We start from the raw sequence: 17,953 nt of genomic DNA, 5'->3' as shown, positions 1-17,953 counted from the left end.
CAAAGTGCTGGGATTACAGGTGTGAGCCACTGTGCCTGGCCAATCATCCAGAATTTTTAACATTTATTAATTTAGCCTGTGTCTGTGTGTTATTTAAATGGAGTCATACAATATGTAGCATTTGGTATCTGGCTTCTTTCCTCAATTTTATGTTTGTAAGATTTGTCCATCTTTTTATGTATAGTTGCTGATTGCGCATGCCCATTACTGTATAGTGTCCCATTGTGTGAATAAGTAGTTTATGTATCTATTTTTCTGTTGCCGGAAATGTTGCTTATTTTTAGTTTTCTTCTTATCACAAGTAGGACTATTAGGAAATTTTCACATATATAGTATTCAGCACCCATAATACACATTCCTATTGCATATAATCCTAAGAGTGAAACTGCTAGGTTGTGGAACATACATATGTTCAAAAATGGTACTCTCAGTTGATAGTCCCACTACCAGTATATGAGAATTCTTGTCCTTGTAGCATATATTCTAGTTTTCAAAATGGTTCTGTGACATAGTTATAATTTTATTGTCGTCTTCCATTTTAATAAAATCCAAGTCTTAGACAAGATAAAAGACCAATGTCATGTACTATTAGTTTATACCCCAATGCAGTCGGACCCCAGAGCCTGCATACTTTAGTACAGTGTCCAAGGGAGAGAATACAGTCATGAGTTCTTAGTTTCCCTTTCTGGTTGGGTCAGTGAAGTCCCTTCCTCACCCCTCTTTTCTGTTTATCTCTAGAGACAGAAACTAAAAACTGGCTACAGGCCGCTAAAAGCCTAAAACAAAACAAAACAGAACAAAAACAACAACAAAATAAGGTGTCTTAGACGAGCTTGCAAACCACTATCCTTTCTTATGCCTCTAGGTTAAGGACGTCATCATATGCAGGTGTTCTCTACTTGGTAACTGTCACTGCTCGTTTTGATAAAGCCAAATGCCAACTCAATGTATGTCACCTTCTACTGTGGCCAACAGATGGCGCTAATGATGGTTTGAAACTTGTCACTTGGGGCTTTTGAGCACATAAACTCAAACATAGCCTCTTAGAACTAGTCTTTCTGTATAATGGTCTGAGCTGGCCTGAGAGCCAGAAACTTTAGGATCATTTCCCTCTCCCACCCCACCTAGTTAAATCCCAAATCCCATTCATTTTAATCAGAAATAATTCCTGAATATGTACCCCCCTCCATTCTCTCCTTCCTCTGTGTGTGCTCTCCTCCTGTCCCTTTTTTAGCAGTCATCACAGGTGGCTATTTATGTATCTGCATTGCCCTGCTATGCTATGAACTCCTCAGGGCAGAGACTGGGTCATATTCATTCTGTGTCCCCAGTGTCTGACAGTGCCTAGCACAAAGAAGGTGCTCATGTTGGGGACTGAATAAAGTTCTCTTGGCAGAAACCCAAAAGGTTCAAAATGACTGTTCTTTCCTGTAGTCACAGAAGCTCAAAGGGCATTTGACTTGCCCTGTATGCTCTGAATGCTCTGGTATCGTACTCTGACCTATGGGAGATCAGGGCTCATTATCACACAGGCTTCTAGCCAACAGTGTGGCTTATTTGTACATTCCATCTCTCTTCTTCCAGAAGATGAAAGATAGGACATGATATGAGCTACGAGATCATTTTTTTTTTTTTTAAAGAAAAATGGGTGGTTGTCATAGCATTTCTGATGTCAGACTGCAGATATGATCAAGCTGTCCATTTACCCTGGTTCAAATTGAGTTGCTGGTAATTAAAAATGGGGAATGGGGTTAGGTCCATCTGAGATCAGACAGCAGAACCATTAAGGACAGATATACCCCTTTATGAGAAATAAAGAGACTCCTGGTTGTTAGACTGTATGTTTGTAGGCTAGGGGTTTGTTTTTAATCACATAGTTTTGTACACTTGGAAGAGGTTAGGTAAAAACATTAAGCAGATTAACATTTTACAAATATTTTCTTTCCCTGACCTTCGTTTTCTACCTCCTTCCCACAGTTATAACTTTTCAATGTTAGTATTGATATTCTCTCTGTCTAGTATGTCACTATGTTGGGTTAGGAGCCAGACTACTTGGGTTCAATTCTTGGTGCTGCCCCTCCTATATGTGTGATCTTGGGCAAATTACTTAACCTCTCTGAGCCCCAGATTTCTCATTAGTGAAAGCGAGTTTACTACTGTAATAGTACCTTCCTCATAGGGGTGTATTGGGGATGAAATGAGTTTTAATACATCTAAAACTCTGAGAATAGTGCCAGCCCATATTAAGTGCACTTGGTAAATATTGGCTCTTTTAGAAATCACACCAGACATAGCTGTTTTATGAAGACATTTCCACAGTAACCATAAACAAGTTCATTTATTATTATATTTCATGTTGTGGTAGCTTGTATTATCAGGGTGAAAAATGGCCAAATGTAAATGAACTTTATTTAAACCATTTTTTTCTCACCAATGTGACTGGATTTTTTCTATGTTTGTTACATAATATGAGCAGAATCCTATACTCTCTACACATGCCATCATAATTTCTTACGTTTGTATTGCATCTTAAAGTTTATAAGTGACTTTCACTTGTAAAATCTCATTTGAAACTCTAAGAAAGCCTTGCAAGATGGACAGCTCTTTTCAAATATTCATTCCTATGTTATTTAAGAGATAAGAAAGCTGTGTCTTCTTATCGTTAAGGGAATTTTGCAAGATCTCAAGGATAGTAAATGACAGAGCTGGGATTGCCATCCTTCTTGTCCCAGTAGCTCACTCATGGTCAGGATCTAGGAGCTTGTGCACAAACACACACATAAGGGAGGTTGGCAAGCTGCAAGTGGATGGCATGTATGTTCGTTAGTAAAATGTGTGTACATGCAATGGCTTCAACCTAACACAGAAATTAGGTATTAAAAACCTTCATAGTAGGAGAATTCACAGCTGAGGGCATTATTTCAAAACTAAGGGTGGGCAATAGAAGTCCCAAATGAGTCTATGCAAGCCTTTAAAATTTTATGTTACTAAAGTAACTTAAGACAGTACCATAAATTAGGACAATCTCACTGAGAGTTTACACATTTTTAGTGAGTAGCAAGGTAATTCCAGGATCTCACTTGCTGACATTTGCAGCACGTCACCTTTATGGTTTTTGTTTGTTTGTTTTGCAGATACTGGCATAGCACACTGCATTTTTTTTTTTTTTTTTCTGGGTCTACCTTGCCATCTAAATGTTCAATGCCTTTCTGGTTTTATGACTCCATATTATTGATTTCTGCCATTCCTGGGGCCTGCATCTGTCAGCCCCTCTTAGACACCTCTAAGCTTTCTTCCTTGGCTCAGACACAGCCTGAATGCAATACTAATGTTCTAGTCCACCTTCCCTTACCTCCTTTGTCTCACTCAAGTCTTCTAAGACCAGTCTTCCTTTTCTGCTATTTTCTGTATCTCCTGTTAAAATTCTGAAACTGCAGAACATCTTTATTTATCTTTAAAAGACTGACCTAGAACTGAAACCTTCACTGTTTCAGAATAAAAGTATGGGTGCCACAATTTTGCATAAGCTTTCATTCAATTCAGCTAAAAAGTATGCATGGAGTTTCTACATATGCTATCATAATTCCTCAGGAAAATTCCCTTTGAGGGCCTGGACCTTTGTGATTCATCCAGGCTCATTTGGATTCAGTTTCCTTTTCAAGGGAAGCCTGTGGAATACATAAAATATAGCTATTGTTTACTGTTATTAATTAAGTCTGCCAAACTTTTCTTTTTTCAGCCCCACCTTTCACCTCACCAAAGCCGAACACCTGTACTACCAAAAGCCTCTTGATACAGCTATGTTTTTATTTGAAAAATGCTAGCTAGCTCTGCAGATATTTCCTTGTGGGAATGTTAAGGAGAAATATATCCGATTGCATTGCCGGTTGGTTGAAGGGATGTTGTAACTGATCAGCACCCCGTACCCATGCGTTCTGACCAGGAATAAGGAATAAAAGCATCAGAACCTCGTTCTCTCCCTGCTGAAATAGTGTAGTAGATGCTGTGATGTGCAGCCCAGGTGCCTGCTTTAGGCATTCATTTTCTCAACTGCAGCCACTGAGGGACACTGTTCTCACATCTCATTCTCTCTCCCCAGTTGCTCACTGCCTCTGGGAATCGCTTTGCCCAAGGTTGTGATTGCTCCCAGGAGGAAAGGGGCAGAGAGTATCCAATAACCTTTTATCTAGCACACCAATACCCAGCCCCATGCTTCAATTTAAGACAACTGTAAAGGACTTTTCAAGTCTCCAAACTCCCCATTGAATCCACAGACCTCTACTGAGAGTGTATCACAGTATAGCTCCTCTCTCTACCTAATCCTGCTTCCTTCCCTTCCCTCCAGAGTTGATCCCAAGGGCACTCCCAACAAACCTCTTGCACACAGATCTCAGAGTCTTAGGGTCTGTTTCCCAGGGAACTCAACCTCAGAGAAATAACCTGATTATCTGTGCAGTAGGTTGGCTGAAAATGGAGGGCAAAATCCCCCCGGAGTCCTCCCACCATTGCCAAGCAAACGGCACTGGTCCAGAATTGTTTTGACTGTTAAATCTCATATTTGGCAGTGAGATATTTCTAGGCATGGAACTTCATAAGGAATACTGGAAGTATTCAGTTCTTTAACTGATGTCTTTTAGTGAAAATTCCTTTTGGTTATACATACACAACTGCCCTCCCACCAAAGAATGGTGTGGCTTTAAATGACCCTAAATTTGTACTTTTAAAATATCATCCTTAGTGTTGAGGTTAGGCAAACAGTAGTGAACATGGAAGACATTACCCCATGGGGGAGAGAGAGGCAAGTCAGGAGATGGTCACAATATGGCCAGAGAGCCTGTGACTGGAGCAACTGTGCTGTCCTGCGAGGATACATAAGAAAAGTAGCTAACCGAAGTTGAGATTTAGAGAATGCTTTTCTCTACTTGCTGAGAGCCAGGGATTGGATTGATAAGTGAATCTTGGGATCCTGAGGGAGGGGTGGAGGTTTTAGGGAGAGCCTTGAAGAAGAGACAAGATCCTGGTGGGCTTGAGTAATGGAGAGAAGTCCATAGTTCTGTCCATGGAACACAGGGTTTGAGGTCGGGTGAGGTGACAACAGAGGCTGAAAAGGTGAGCAGAGGTCAGATCCTGCAGGGCTTAGTGAAGCATTTTAGAGAAACTGAACTGTATTCTCTGAGTAAAGAGGCATCAATGGATTTTAGGAAAGGAGTGAGCTAACCATATTTGCTTACTTTGTGAATCTAATATTTGTGAGTTGGATTATGATCATTTATAATATAGATCAGTAGAGTCATGTTGACTGAAAAAAATTAAAATCAGTGCCCACAAAATAATCAAGATAAAGGATCATTCTTTTCCATGTGCATTGATTGTGAGAGGCCTGCATTTAAGGACACAAGTGGATTTCAAGAATTCCGAGGACAAGAGAGAATTGGGCATCTGATGGTGGAGGCATGTGAACTAAGAACACTGAAGCAGCCATTGTGTGTGTGTGTGTGTGTGTGTGTGTGTGTGTGTGTGTTCTGGTCTCTGCCTGGACCCCATTACCTCTGTTCCTTTCTTTTCTTTTTCTTTTCAGAGTATCCTTGTCTCTGTCTCTTTTATTCCTCTGTCTCTTATTTCTTTAAATTCTCTCTCACTAGGTCTCTCTCTGCCTCCTTAGGCAAAACGGGCACCTAAAACGTATCTGTTAAAGAGATTCCTGTGAAGGACAGTTCCCTGAGCCCATTCTTAGCCACAGCATTTCTGGGCTACCAAAAATGCCTGGAATGACTTAGCTGAGTAGCTAGGAGCTCCCAGTCTTCATAGGAAGTTTTCTATCAATGACAGTTTTAGGACTGAATAGAAAGCATACATTTTTTTTTCTGTTATTTTATTCATGTCTAAGCTTCTTAATTAAAAAATGATTACATTCTCCATGGAGTAAACATCTAATCTTAAACTTAGCAGATGCACTAGCATCAGTACTTCTCAGGAAGGTTTCCCCAAACTCAAATCTGCTATGAATGACCCACCCCAAACCCTACCAATAAGTCACAGTTTTCCTGAAGAAACTCATTCTTTTTCAGATTGCTAAATTGTGGGGGAGCACCTGAAGACAGATATTGATCTGTTAAGATAAATGAGAGAAAATGACCAGAACAAATAAACTTTGGGGAACCAAATTATAGAAATCATCTATCCCCATCAAAATCCCTGCTCCATTCAGCTGTTCTTCATTTTGAGAAAATAAAAAAGAACAAACAAACATTGACTGATAGACTTGTTAAGGTTTGAAGTTTGTTTTTGTATAAAGATATTATTGGAGCTGCTGCTGCTTTCTTGATGTTTGTCATGAATTTTTTTCCCCCAACTCTGTTCTGTTTGAAGTAAGATGTTACTTCGCTCTGGCAATTTGGATGGCCTAATTGATGTTGCCAAGGAAGAAGACTCTCTTGGTTTCTGTGCCACTCTTCTGCACTCAGAAATGTCTTTAATCCCTCTAATGATTATCTTCACGGCATGCAAGCACATCTTACCCTGAGAGTAGAATAGTGGCTAAGGAAACAGTGAAATCTTAGCCAGAATGTTCAGAGCATGGAGTTACTTGAACAGACTGCCTCTTGATTAAGCTGGAATATTCTACAGTGTACATTTTCACAGTCATTAAATGAAGTTTACTCAAATGTTTTTACATAAATGAGTACCTTCTCAGTGTAATGACTCTTTGGAAGGGGTGAGAATAACATGAAAAAGTTGAGAGAAATAGGTAGGCTCTTGTTTTAAGTCTGTTGTGGGTATTGTGGTATAATACATTAGGCAAGTCCCTTGACATTTCCTGCTCAAGGAGGTCAGACTAGGTGATCACTAATATTCTTTCCACAAACCTCGTGTTCTGGATGGATGCATTTTGGGACCTGATCTAAGACAGTTGTTCAGTCTCCTAAGTAGTTCTGTTCTCATTCTAAAAGTTGAGATTATAGAAGAAACTATGTTCATGAAATTAGTGGTTCTTATTCCTTGAGTAAGCAAAAATTGATGTGTTTGCCATTTTAGCTGCAGAAGAGTGCTGTGCAACATGTTATTACTTTTCTGTGCATTTGTGAGTGAGTGGACATGTCTATGGGTGTGTGCCTGCGTATATGCATACATGTGTGTTTGGGGAAGGATGGGTTTTAAGGGACCTAAAAAAGAACAGTTATACCTGCAGAATATGGTGGACAGCTTAAGGACCAAGTGGGCACTTTTCCTCTCTCTGCTTTTTATGTCAGTTTTTATGCTACAATTGCTGCCTTCTATTTAATAGAATTCCTCCACCTCTCCATGATTATTTTCTAGGTCTTCCTGGTGGGAGTTATTTCTGTTTCTTACTCTGTACCCAGCAGGTCCTCAGTAAAGACTTGTTGAATGGAACTGAATATAGTTATGTTTCAAATACTGGCTCTTAGAGTTAGCAATTTTTTAAGGAATCTCAAGTGCTGAAGTCCTTAGGGGTAGGAAAGCCTCGAGCATGCAAACTGAGTTATGGGGAAGACAGTCATGCTGTCTTTTGTGCTGCAAGACCTGCTGACTTAGTTGTTCTCCTGATTGCCCTAAGAAGTGCTACATTTACTCTCCTCTGCCAAATCTGTAGGGAACATCTATTAATACAGTCATGCATCACTTAGTGACAGGAATGTGTTCCGAGAAATGTGTCATGAGAATTTTGTTGTGTGAACATATAGCATGTATTTACACAAGCATAGATGGAATAGTCTACTTACACACCTATCCTGTATGGCATAGCCTGTTGCTCCAAGGCTGTGTTACTGGACTGATTACCGTAAGCAATTGTAACACGGTGGTACATATTTGCATATCTAAACATTAGAATAGGCACAGTGAAAGGATGGTATAATCATATGGGACCTCTGTCATATATGTGTCTGTTGTTGACTGCAACATTGTTATATATGGTACGTGATTGTACTTAGGAATTGTTCATGGATTAACGGTTTTCATCTGTACTGTCAGCATCCTGCTGTAAGACACCATAGTTTCTTGCCATGATGATGTAGTAATCCCCTAAACTAGTGGTTTTTCAGACCTTGATGTGCATCAAAATCACCTTGGAGGGTTTATTAACACACAGATGACTTTTCCGCACCTCCAGAGTTTCTGTTTCAGTAGATCTGGGGTGGGGCTCTGAAAATCTGCTTTTCTAACAAGTTCCCAGGTGATGTTTATGACATTGGTCCTCAGACCTCACCCTGAAAATCTGCACCCTAAATAGTCTACGTGTCTCCTTGCTTGGACCAAAGCTCATTATGTGTGCAGAAGGTGGAGTGATCTGTTATAAACATAAATTAGATGGCATTATTCTCTCTTAATACCTTCCAGAGTTCCTGACCCAGTCTATGAGGGTGTATGGTTTGGACCTGTATCCGTATCCAAATCTTGTGTTCAACTGTAATCCCCAATGTTGGAGGTGGGGCCTGGTGGGAGGTGATTGGATCATGGGTGTGGATCCTTCATGAATGGTGTGTCACCATCCCTTTGGTGCTGTTCTTGTGATAGAGTCTCACGAGATCTGGTTGTTTAAAAGTTAAGCTGGGTTCAGTGGCTCACACCTGTAATCCCAGTACTTTGGGAGGCTGAGGCCGATAGATCATTTGAGGCCAGGAGTTTGAGACCAACATGGAAAACATGGTAAAAACTTGTCTCTACTAAAAATAGAAAACTTAGCTGGGCGTGTTGGTACATGCCTATAGCCCCAGTTACCTGGGCGGCTGAGGCACAAGAATCTCTTGAACCCGGGAAGCAGAGGTTGCAGTGAGCCAAGATCATGCCGCTACACTCTAGCCTGGGTGACAGAGCAAGACTCTGCCTCTAAATAAATAAATAAATAAATAAATAAATAAATAAAATAAAAGTGTATCGCATCTCCCCGATCTCTCTCTTAGTCCTGCTCCTGCCATGTAAGACGCCTGCCTCTGCATTGCCTTTTGTCATGAGTAAAAGTTTCATGAGGCCTCCCCAGAAGCAGAAGGTACTGCTTCATGTACAGCCTGTAGACCTGTGAACCAATTAAACCTCTTTTCTTTATAAATTACCCAGTCTCAGGTATTTCTTTATAACAGTGCTAGATGAACTAATATGGAGGCCTGTGTATTCTGACTCATGAGGCCACCAGACTGGACCCTGTCTGACTTCCCAACTTTGCCCCATCTGCACCTTCCTCATCATTCTGCTATGTCACCTGCCTCCATTCAGGACCTGACCATACCACCTGTTCTTTCCAACTCTTCACAGAGTCTCTGCTTTTGGTGAGAAGCCTTCTGCTCTCCTTTAATTTCACCTATTAGTACCTGAACATCCTTTTCTTCTCACCAACATTGTTACTTCTTCATAGAAGACATCCCTAACATACAAGAAAAGGTTGCATTACTGCTTATTCCTTTTCCCCCTTTTTAGTCTTTAGCACAATATTTTATCATATTAATTTGTGTTTTGACTTTGTGAATAACTGTATTTCACCTTAGATTGTAAACTCCATGAAGAAAGGGGCTATATATGTTTTGGTCACTGCTGAATCTTTAATGCATAGCAGTGCCTGACACATGGTAGATACTTAAGAAACATTTTTTCAATGAGTAATTGGATGGATGGATGGTTGGATGGGTTGTAAAAGAAATCAGTTTCTCTACTCACAAAACTTCCGACAAAAAATGAGTAGTTTTTCATATGTTGTACTTTACCAGTTCCCTAGGGATACCAACTGGGTGTACATACAATTTAATTCAATTCTGACAGTAACTGGAGTTAGCATCAACCTCATGAGTTAAGAGCTCAATTCCTCAAGACTGCCCCCTACTTCAGATGCCAGTAGTAGGTCCCTAGATTACTACCCACACTCTTATCTGACGTGACTACAAATTGGGTGTCTCATGACTCCCTCCTTGGGTTCAATGATGTGTCATGATGGCTCACAGAACTCAGGGAAATACTTTACCATTACTGGTTTATTATAAAGGATATCGTAAAGGATACAAATGAACAGCCAAACAAAGAGGTACATAGGATGAGGTCTAAAAGGGTCCTGAGTGCAGGAGCTTTTGTCGTTTTGGAATTGGAATATGCCACCTTCCTGTGACGTGGGTAAATTCACCAACCTGGAAACTCTCCAGACTCCTTGATTTAGGGTTTTTACGGAGGCCCCATTACTTAGGCATGATTGATTAAATCATTGGCCATTGGTGATTGACTTGATCTCCAGCCCCTTCCATTACCAGGAGGTTGCAGGTAGGGGTGAAAGTTCTAATTCTTCAATCTTGCCCTGGTCTTTCTGGTGACCCACTCCCATCCTGAAGCTGTCTAGGGACCTCAGCCACTGGTCATCTCACTGGCATACTAAAAGATACCATTCTGGAGATTCCAAGGGTCTTAGAAGCTGTTAAGAATCAGACTAAGGCCAAATATTATTACAAAGGATGCTCCCATTTCCCTTATGACTCAGAAAGTTACAAGAGTTTTAGGAGTTCTGTGTCAGGAAGCGAGAACAGAGACAAATATTTTTTATTATGTTGTAGATGAATGTGATTCTGAAGTGTTAGAGGTTGTAGAAAAAGCTTAGAAGAGGAGGGAAGGAGTACCTGCTACCTAGCATTTGTCTATAGCTATGTGTACTGCTTTATCTGTCAAATGAACATATACAAGGTCTGTTTTAGAAATTTTTGCCAAAGAGCCCAGAATTGGCAGATGCAATCAACATCTCCATCACCAACACTCTGCTTGATCATATTAAGACGGGATAGTTCCCTTGAACCCCTTTGCAGGCAGGAACTGGAGTGGCTTGTTTCACTCAGCTCACCGCTGGCCACTCCTCACTGGAGGGAGCATGCAAGCGGGTGCGGGAACTGGAGCTAACAAATGCTGGAACCAGCTGGTTGTTCCTCTCTGGCAGGAGCAGGCCCTGTGCAGGCCCTGCAGCAGCATACAAGCATGTTACAACCAGTGCTCTTTCAGCTCTGCCATCTGGGGATGGCCAAGTGCCAACCAGCTCAGTGGAGGGTCAGGATGGCAGCACCTACCCTCTTGGCACCAGGGTTCTTGTTTGGCGTCCAGGAGGAATCAGGTCACACGAACTGTTTGAAAGGTGATGAATGAGGAAGACTTTATTGAGCGGTGGGTGGCTCTCAGTCGAAAGGGAGGCTGGAAAGGGGATGGGAAGGTGATCTTTCCCTGAAGCCTGGCCATCTCTGGCAGGGCCACTCTCTGAAGCTGCACCGTCTGAAGTTAGTGGTGTCTGTCTGTAGTCTCCAATGCTCAGTTGTTTCTTTGCTCGCTGCTCAGCTGCTTGTATCCTCAATGCTCGGCCGTTTGTGTTGTTCTACCAGCTGAAGTCTTTTATGGGCAGAAGATACGGGGAGGGCAGGCCAAAAAGGCAACATTTGGGTGGAAAAACGGGGTCAGCTGTTTTCGCTTAGGGCCTCAGTTCCCAGCTCAAGGGTGAGGTTTAGCGGGGAGCACAGCCCTTTTGTATTATTATCAGCTCAAAACACTGTGTCTACCTTAAAACTCCTTTCTTGGGTCATCTGATTCTGAAGTTAATAAAACCATGCCTGTGACTGAAAGAACTAATTCATGTATCTTTGAAATGTAGTACTCCTTATGCATAATAAGGTCAAAGTTTTCAGAAACATTTTTGGCTCAAAATAACAGAATTATTTCAAAGATAGTCTTGTGGAATCTCAAATGCCTTCCTTCTTGGGATTGTCCTTTCCTTTGGTATGGCCTATTTCTCTGGGGAAATTTTGCCCCTTCTTGGACTCCACACCTTTCTAGTGTCTTCTCTCGCCAATCTTCTCTTCCTAGATTCCATCCATGGAATCTGTGCTCAAGGAAAAGCAAAGCATTCCTCAGAGTTCATGGACAGGTAGGGTCATCGCAGTTACATGACAAAGCAGATTATGAACCCAAGTCTGGTATTTACTAACTTACTCTAGCACAGCGCTAACCTCCCTACCTATGTATTGAATTCCAATTTTCCTTTTGAGTTGTGTGCACTTGAGGAGTTAGAGGGGAGTGATCATGAAGGGGCCAAATTGTCAAAGTCAGGTAACCGATGGGATCAGTCTAAATGTGATGGAGGCGTTTAAGACAGAAATCCACGGCCTTTACCACCATTTGGTCCATGTAAAGGGGTGGTCCCAGAGTGATGTGTTTTGCCTCCAGGGTTTTCAGGGGTGTTTTTTTTTTTGTTGTTGTTGTTGTTGTTTAATAAGTCAATTTAAGGGAAGCACACTGAGATGGAAATAATAATTTGAATTTGACATTGACACAGCTCACTTAGGTGCAAAATGTGCCAGGGAGTCCTAGCAGGTAAAAGTGAGGTGAGGAGTCAGATAAATTTAATACATCTGGAGTTAGTATGATACTGTCAACGACCATAGGCAGTACTTTTCTTTTTTTGCCTGCTCAGGATTTCTTTTCTGGTATCAGAACGTGTTTCCTCATTGTGGAGAACCATCCTCCCTCCCCTCTTCTCCCCATTCCTCCTGTTTTACAGGCTTATTGTTGGAAGACGATTCTCATGGATCTTTCATGTTTCTGCACATCTTGTGTCAGCTCTTGTTTCAGAGGATCTTTTCAAGGATGTTTATAGTAAACAGCTTTGGATAATAGAGATAGGGTCTCCCTGCAGGAAATGGCTAGGTTTGTTTCCTGACTAGAATAATAAAGATAATATCTCCCTCCAGGGCGAAGGGTGAGCAGGTTTGCTAGCAGCCTCCTTATAAGATCAGGGGTTTCCTAAACTTGAGGCCCACACATATGAGGCAAATCAACTGTATATATGCAGCACCTACCTGGGCCACTCTGTATGTTTTTCAAGGGACTTGTGGAGCAAGGGGAGCCAATGTGAATAGGAAGCACTGACTGCTTTCTGTGCCATGAGTAATCAAGCTTTTTGTCTCTGACCCAAGAGTCTAGCAGCATGTGTGAAGCTGTGGGAGGCTCTCTTGTTAACCAGCAAGGAGGGTAAGATCTCAGACCCCTCACAGCTCCTGACAGCTGACTGTTGGTTGGAAAGCCTGGCCAATGAGAGTAGAGCAGGCTCCTGGCCACAAGGATCACTTTGGTATAGTCAGATGACAAAGATCAGGCCCATAGGAAGGGTCTTCAAGGCTTTTCCTGGAGTTGCTGGTCAAGGGATATAGAATAGGAGCCTGGCCATCTTTGTGGTTACCTGGGTAGAGTCCCTTGAGAATGAGTCCCCTTACAGAGTAAAGCAGAGTCAAGAAAATGAGAGAGGGGAGGGGCAGAAAGCAAGGGAAATTGATTGAGGTTGAAATTGAGATTGATTTTATTTGGGAGTGTTGATTGAGGGCCTGGATATCGCCCTGCCTTTTCTATTACATAAGCCAATACATTCACTTTGTTTGCTTAAGCCAGTTTGTGTGGGAATTTCGATACTAACCTCTGAAAGAGTCCTGTCAAATACAGTTGCGAAAGAGTGGGCTGACCATCCCAAGGGACCACGACTTACTCTAGAGGTTTCTACTCAAGCTTATCCTGTATGAGCATATAGCCACTTACCCACTCTAAAACACATCTAAGCAATGACTGCCATTAGGTATAGAACTTGAGCTTGGTGCCTCACCCCAGATGGCTTGCCGAGCAGTTACCTCGTTTTTGATGCTCTGCTTATATATCTGTGTGTCTGCTTCCCCAAGATGATGTGAAAATTGTGAATCAAAACAAATGCAGAATGTTATGGAGAAACAAGATGGGTGCAGTAAGAAAGGCCAAAAACATGAAAGGTGGCAATGTTTTGGAACTCCTGGGGCCAGACCCATGTGAGGAAGTGAGGAATTTGGGATTGTAGAGGTTTTCGCCTCTAAATTCATCACTTGAAGCTGTTCTGTGGCCCTGCAGAGAAATGATAATCAAGCTGAGGTTAGATATCAATAGATGATTGTATTATTCTGTGGGAAAGCACTGTAGCATTTGGGGTTACACAATGAACCCTGTGAGGTGAAAAGACTGGCAGCTTCTTTCAGGACCAGCTTTGTTTTTAAAGAGGAGAAAGATATTTTCTTTTGCTTTTCCTTTCTTTATATTATGTTGTGTGTGAGCACAGATATGCATGTATATTCATGTATAGCCATGACCCCACATATGTATGTATGTGTATACATGTGCATGTGCATGTACATGTGAACCTATGTGCACATATGTGTATGTGCAGGTATGCCTGTATATGTATGTGTATCTAGGCATTTATCTTTCTAATTTGGATTACAGAATTATAATCATCTTTTCAATATTTTATTAATAATTTCACATAATTCACAGTGTTTCTTTTACCAAATGTCCTTTTACCTTTCCAGTAATAGTTTCAATTTGTAGTTGGAGAAGGGCATAAAGAAGAAGTAGATAAAGCTTATCAGGTAAAGTTGTGGCAGGGGATGCTAATAGAAAAAGAAAAAAAGAGGATCAGAGGTTAAAAAAAAGTGAGCAAAGAACCAATTCAAATACTGAGACTTCTATGAAATCCCATGCAAGCCTGCTCCAATTTCATTGCCAGACTTTTTTTCTGACTTCTTGTCATACAAACCGTGTGTTGGTCCCTTAAGCAATGCATCACTGTTCCGAGATGCTTTGCTTATATATGTTCAGGCTTCCCTCCATGCCCTCATGTTTTCTGCCTCTGTACTTATATTTATCCCTTGCCTGAAATAACATGCTTTTCCCTTCTGAGCCCTATGTGTCTTAATTTCACCCCAGACACGTTCACTCACCCAGCCCCTGGGTCTAAATTGCCCCCTAATTTACAAAATTACATGACCCTTCCAGGTAGATGCCATGTCTTGCTTTCTTTTTGACCCAAAGCAAGCAAAAATGTTGAGTGACGCTTCTCACTTTAAACACACACACACCTCAAGTTAATTCTGAGATCAATTTTTTGAGACTGGTCCTGGGACATGTCACCGGTGAGATGAAGATGTATGAGAGTGCAAAGAAGTTGGAGTTCTTTTTCTTTTTTTAAGAGGAATTTTCACTTGTGAGCAAAATTTTAATTGGATGTCTAAACTTCCAGATAAGCTTTTGTTCAACATTTGTCGTGAATTTATAGGGGAAGTAAAAAATCAATATTCTGCAGTACTTCTTTCATCCCAAGGAGGTTGAAAGACTTCAGCTGCAAAGTGAGGAGATCAGAAGAGAAACAGATTTATTAAAGAAAAAAAAAAAACACCCCATCTTACCAATATCGTTTGGAAGAACAGACCCATTCTGAAGCAATTTCTGATCTCCTTTCCAAAGGCGATCACTATTAATAGGCGACCATGAAGACGAGAAACAAGAAGAAGAAGGGTCACAGAGAAAAATGCAGAGTGCAATTTTCTATTCTCTACACTTTTGTAGAAAGAGATCTCAGTTGTAAGCATGAACCTTTGCACACATTTAAGCCAGGAGTTCTGCCAAATTTAAATACCTTCAGCAATCAAGACAAGAAGCATCCCTCTCTGATATAAATAAAAATAGCTGGAAAATGACAAATAGGGCAGAATTTCCCATGCCCAGCTTTCATGGGACCCTTCCTGCACATACACTAGGTTTCTTTGTAGAACAGTAATGTCATTTCATAACTTTTTCACTAGCTGCAGTTCGATGCATATGTTAGAGAATTTCCTTGTTTCCTGTTGTCTGAATGCTTTGATATTGTAGGGGAGAAAAAGTCATAACTTTTCCTCACTCATCACAAAGTTTATGACTGAGACCCATAAAAGAAAAGGAGATTAGCCAGAGAAAAGCAAAGCAAATTTATTCATCAAATATTATGGGATATGAGAGTCTTCAGCAATGAAGACCCCCAAACATAGGGAAGATCATGTATTTTTATGCTTAAGTTTGATGAAGAATGGACAGATGTGTAGCAGTGTGATTAGATGAAAAAAGAGTATGACTGAATGGTAATAAACGGGGGGTTGGGGAAGTAGCAAGGTCTTTTGAGATTCTTCTTGGCCTGTCTGGATAGAATATTCCCTCTCTTCGGATGTAGGGCAGATCATCTGCCACACAAGGGTCTTCAATAAAGAAGTTCAGAGAGATCTTTCTGCTTCTGTGGCTTTCTCAGTTTCCTTCAGCTTGAAAGACTGAGTATCAGAAGGTGCCACATTTGGGGCTACTGTTTCCTGTACCCCATCAGTATCATATGTGAAGTGGTTTTATTTTTTCCAAAAACTGTTACGAATTTGCTCTAGCAAAATCCACATTCTTATTTCTTGTTAAAACCATCCCACTTAAAGTTTTTAAGTCTCAGTGTTAACAATGTAAAACCTACTTAAAGAGTGTAATTGGATTGTTTGTAACTCAATAAATAAATGCTTGAGGGGATGGATAAAACAAACAAAACAATGTAAAAACTTGAAACTTCTATTTAGTTGAGAATTTCTTAATCTCAGCCATCCTCCCTCCCTCTTAACCCCACCATCCCCCTAACCAAGGCTAAAGCTGTGGCTCTGGTGGCTAAGAGCGGAGGGGTCTGGGTTATGGTCTGTTCTCTTACACACTTTTTGCTCTGCCTTCTTCAAAAGATGACTCTGATGTTGAGGGCAATGAGGAAGGGGATGAGATGAAAATATTGCCTTGTATGCCTGTCCATAGTGGGGTTGCATGACGCTTCTAGATTGGCCCTAATTGCTGACCTAGTTTGTGGATGAGTTCATGAAATCCTTGAGCATGGGTGGTGGCTCCATCAGGCCTCCTGATAAAGGTCTCATCTTAAGTAGCTCCCTATGCAAGACTACTCCATCTTCTAGTTGATCACTAGCTGAACACCTCCCATCCTTTGCTGTATCCTATAGCTGTGCCTGGCACGACTATAATACAGTGTCATCTGTGTTTGCAGTGTTTCCATCTCTATCATCTACTGGTATGTTCAGCTCTAATTTACATACATTTCAGGACAGGAAACTTTCCCTTTTTATACCATATCCGCCCAGTGCTCTTTACCTACCTCCGGTGGTATAAGGACTTGCTAGCAAGTTCAGTGACTAAACTGACCCCAATTAAGGTACACAATGTTCCCTCTCCTTTTCATAGCCTCCCTCCCTCTCCAGTATTGGGAGAGAGGAGAATAGCTAATCTTGAGAAATTTTTCAGTTCCTCAGCCTCCTTCTTGTACTCTTTACTTTTATACCAATATCATGGGTGTAAGAGGTGGGAATTAGGTGGGGGGTAGTTAATGCTGAGTCTGCTGACTTGTTACCTTGTTTTCTTCTCTTCTCTTCTCTTCTCTTCTCTTCTCTTCTCTTCTCTTCTCTTCTCTTCTCTTCTCTTCTCTTCTCCCCCACCCTCTCCCTTCTCCTCTGCTTCCTTCCCTTCCTTTCCCTTCTCTTTTCTTTTCTTTCTTTCTTTCTTTTCTTTCTTTTTTTTTTTTTGAGTTGGAGTTTTGCTCTTGTTGCCCAGTCTACAGTACAGTGGCATGGTCTCGGCTCACTGCGACCTCTGCCTCCCAGGTTCAAGTGATTCTCCTGCCTCAGCCTCCCAAGTAGGTGAGATTACAGGTGCCCCCCACCATGCCTGGCTAATTTTTGTATTTTTAGTAGAGACGGGGTTTCACCATGTTGGGCAGGCTAGTCTCGAACTCCTGACCTCAGGCGATCCACCCACCTCGGCCTCCCAAAATGCTGGGATTACAGGCATGAGCCACTGTGCCTGGCCCTTGTTACCTTTCAACATGTCCTGTGGGATGGTGGCTAGGATGTGGAACACTTAAGGCATCTCCTCTAGATTACTGGGACAGCAGAACTCTGTGCATAATATCATCTTTTTATGCTATGGTTAATGCCTTTTACTGAAAAAGGGAAAAAGTGAAAGGGAAAGTATCAGAAAGAAGTAATGAATATTTTCCTTATAATGGCTCAAACAATGGTAAGGAAGAGCCTATTAGACATGGAATATTTGGCTCTTGTTGGGAGAGACTAGTCTG

At 41.3% G+C, this 17,953-nt stretch overlaps 1 protein-coding gene across 2 annotated transcripts in view; it reads left to right on the top strand.

The window, feature by feature from the left end:
- LOC108527246 (transcriptional activator ptaB-like) overlaps positions 1 to 17,953 on the top strand; it is a 359,382-nt gene that overhangs the window by 93,484 nt on the left and 247,945 nt on the right. The gene's annotated exons all lie outside the window — the stretch shown is intronic.

This window comes from Rhinopithecus bieti, unplaced genomic scaffold, assembly GCF_001698545.2.
Source record: "Rhinopithecus bieti isolate Rb0 unplaced genomic scaffold, ASM169854v2 scaffold_60, whole genome shotgun sequence".
Classification (NCBI taxonomy): Eukaryota; Metazoa; Chordata; class Mammalia; order Primates; family Cercopithecidae; genus Rhinopithecus; species Rhinopithecus bieti.
Note: the sequence above shows the minus strand (reverse complement) of the source record. Positions and strands in the feature narration are given on the sequence as shown.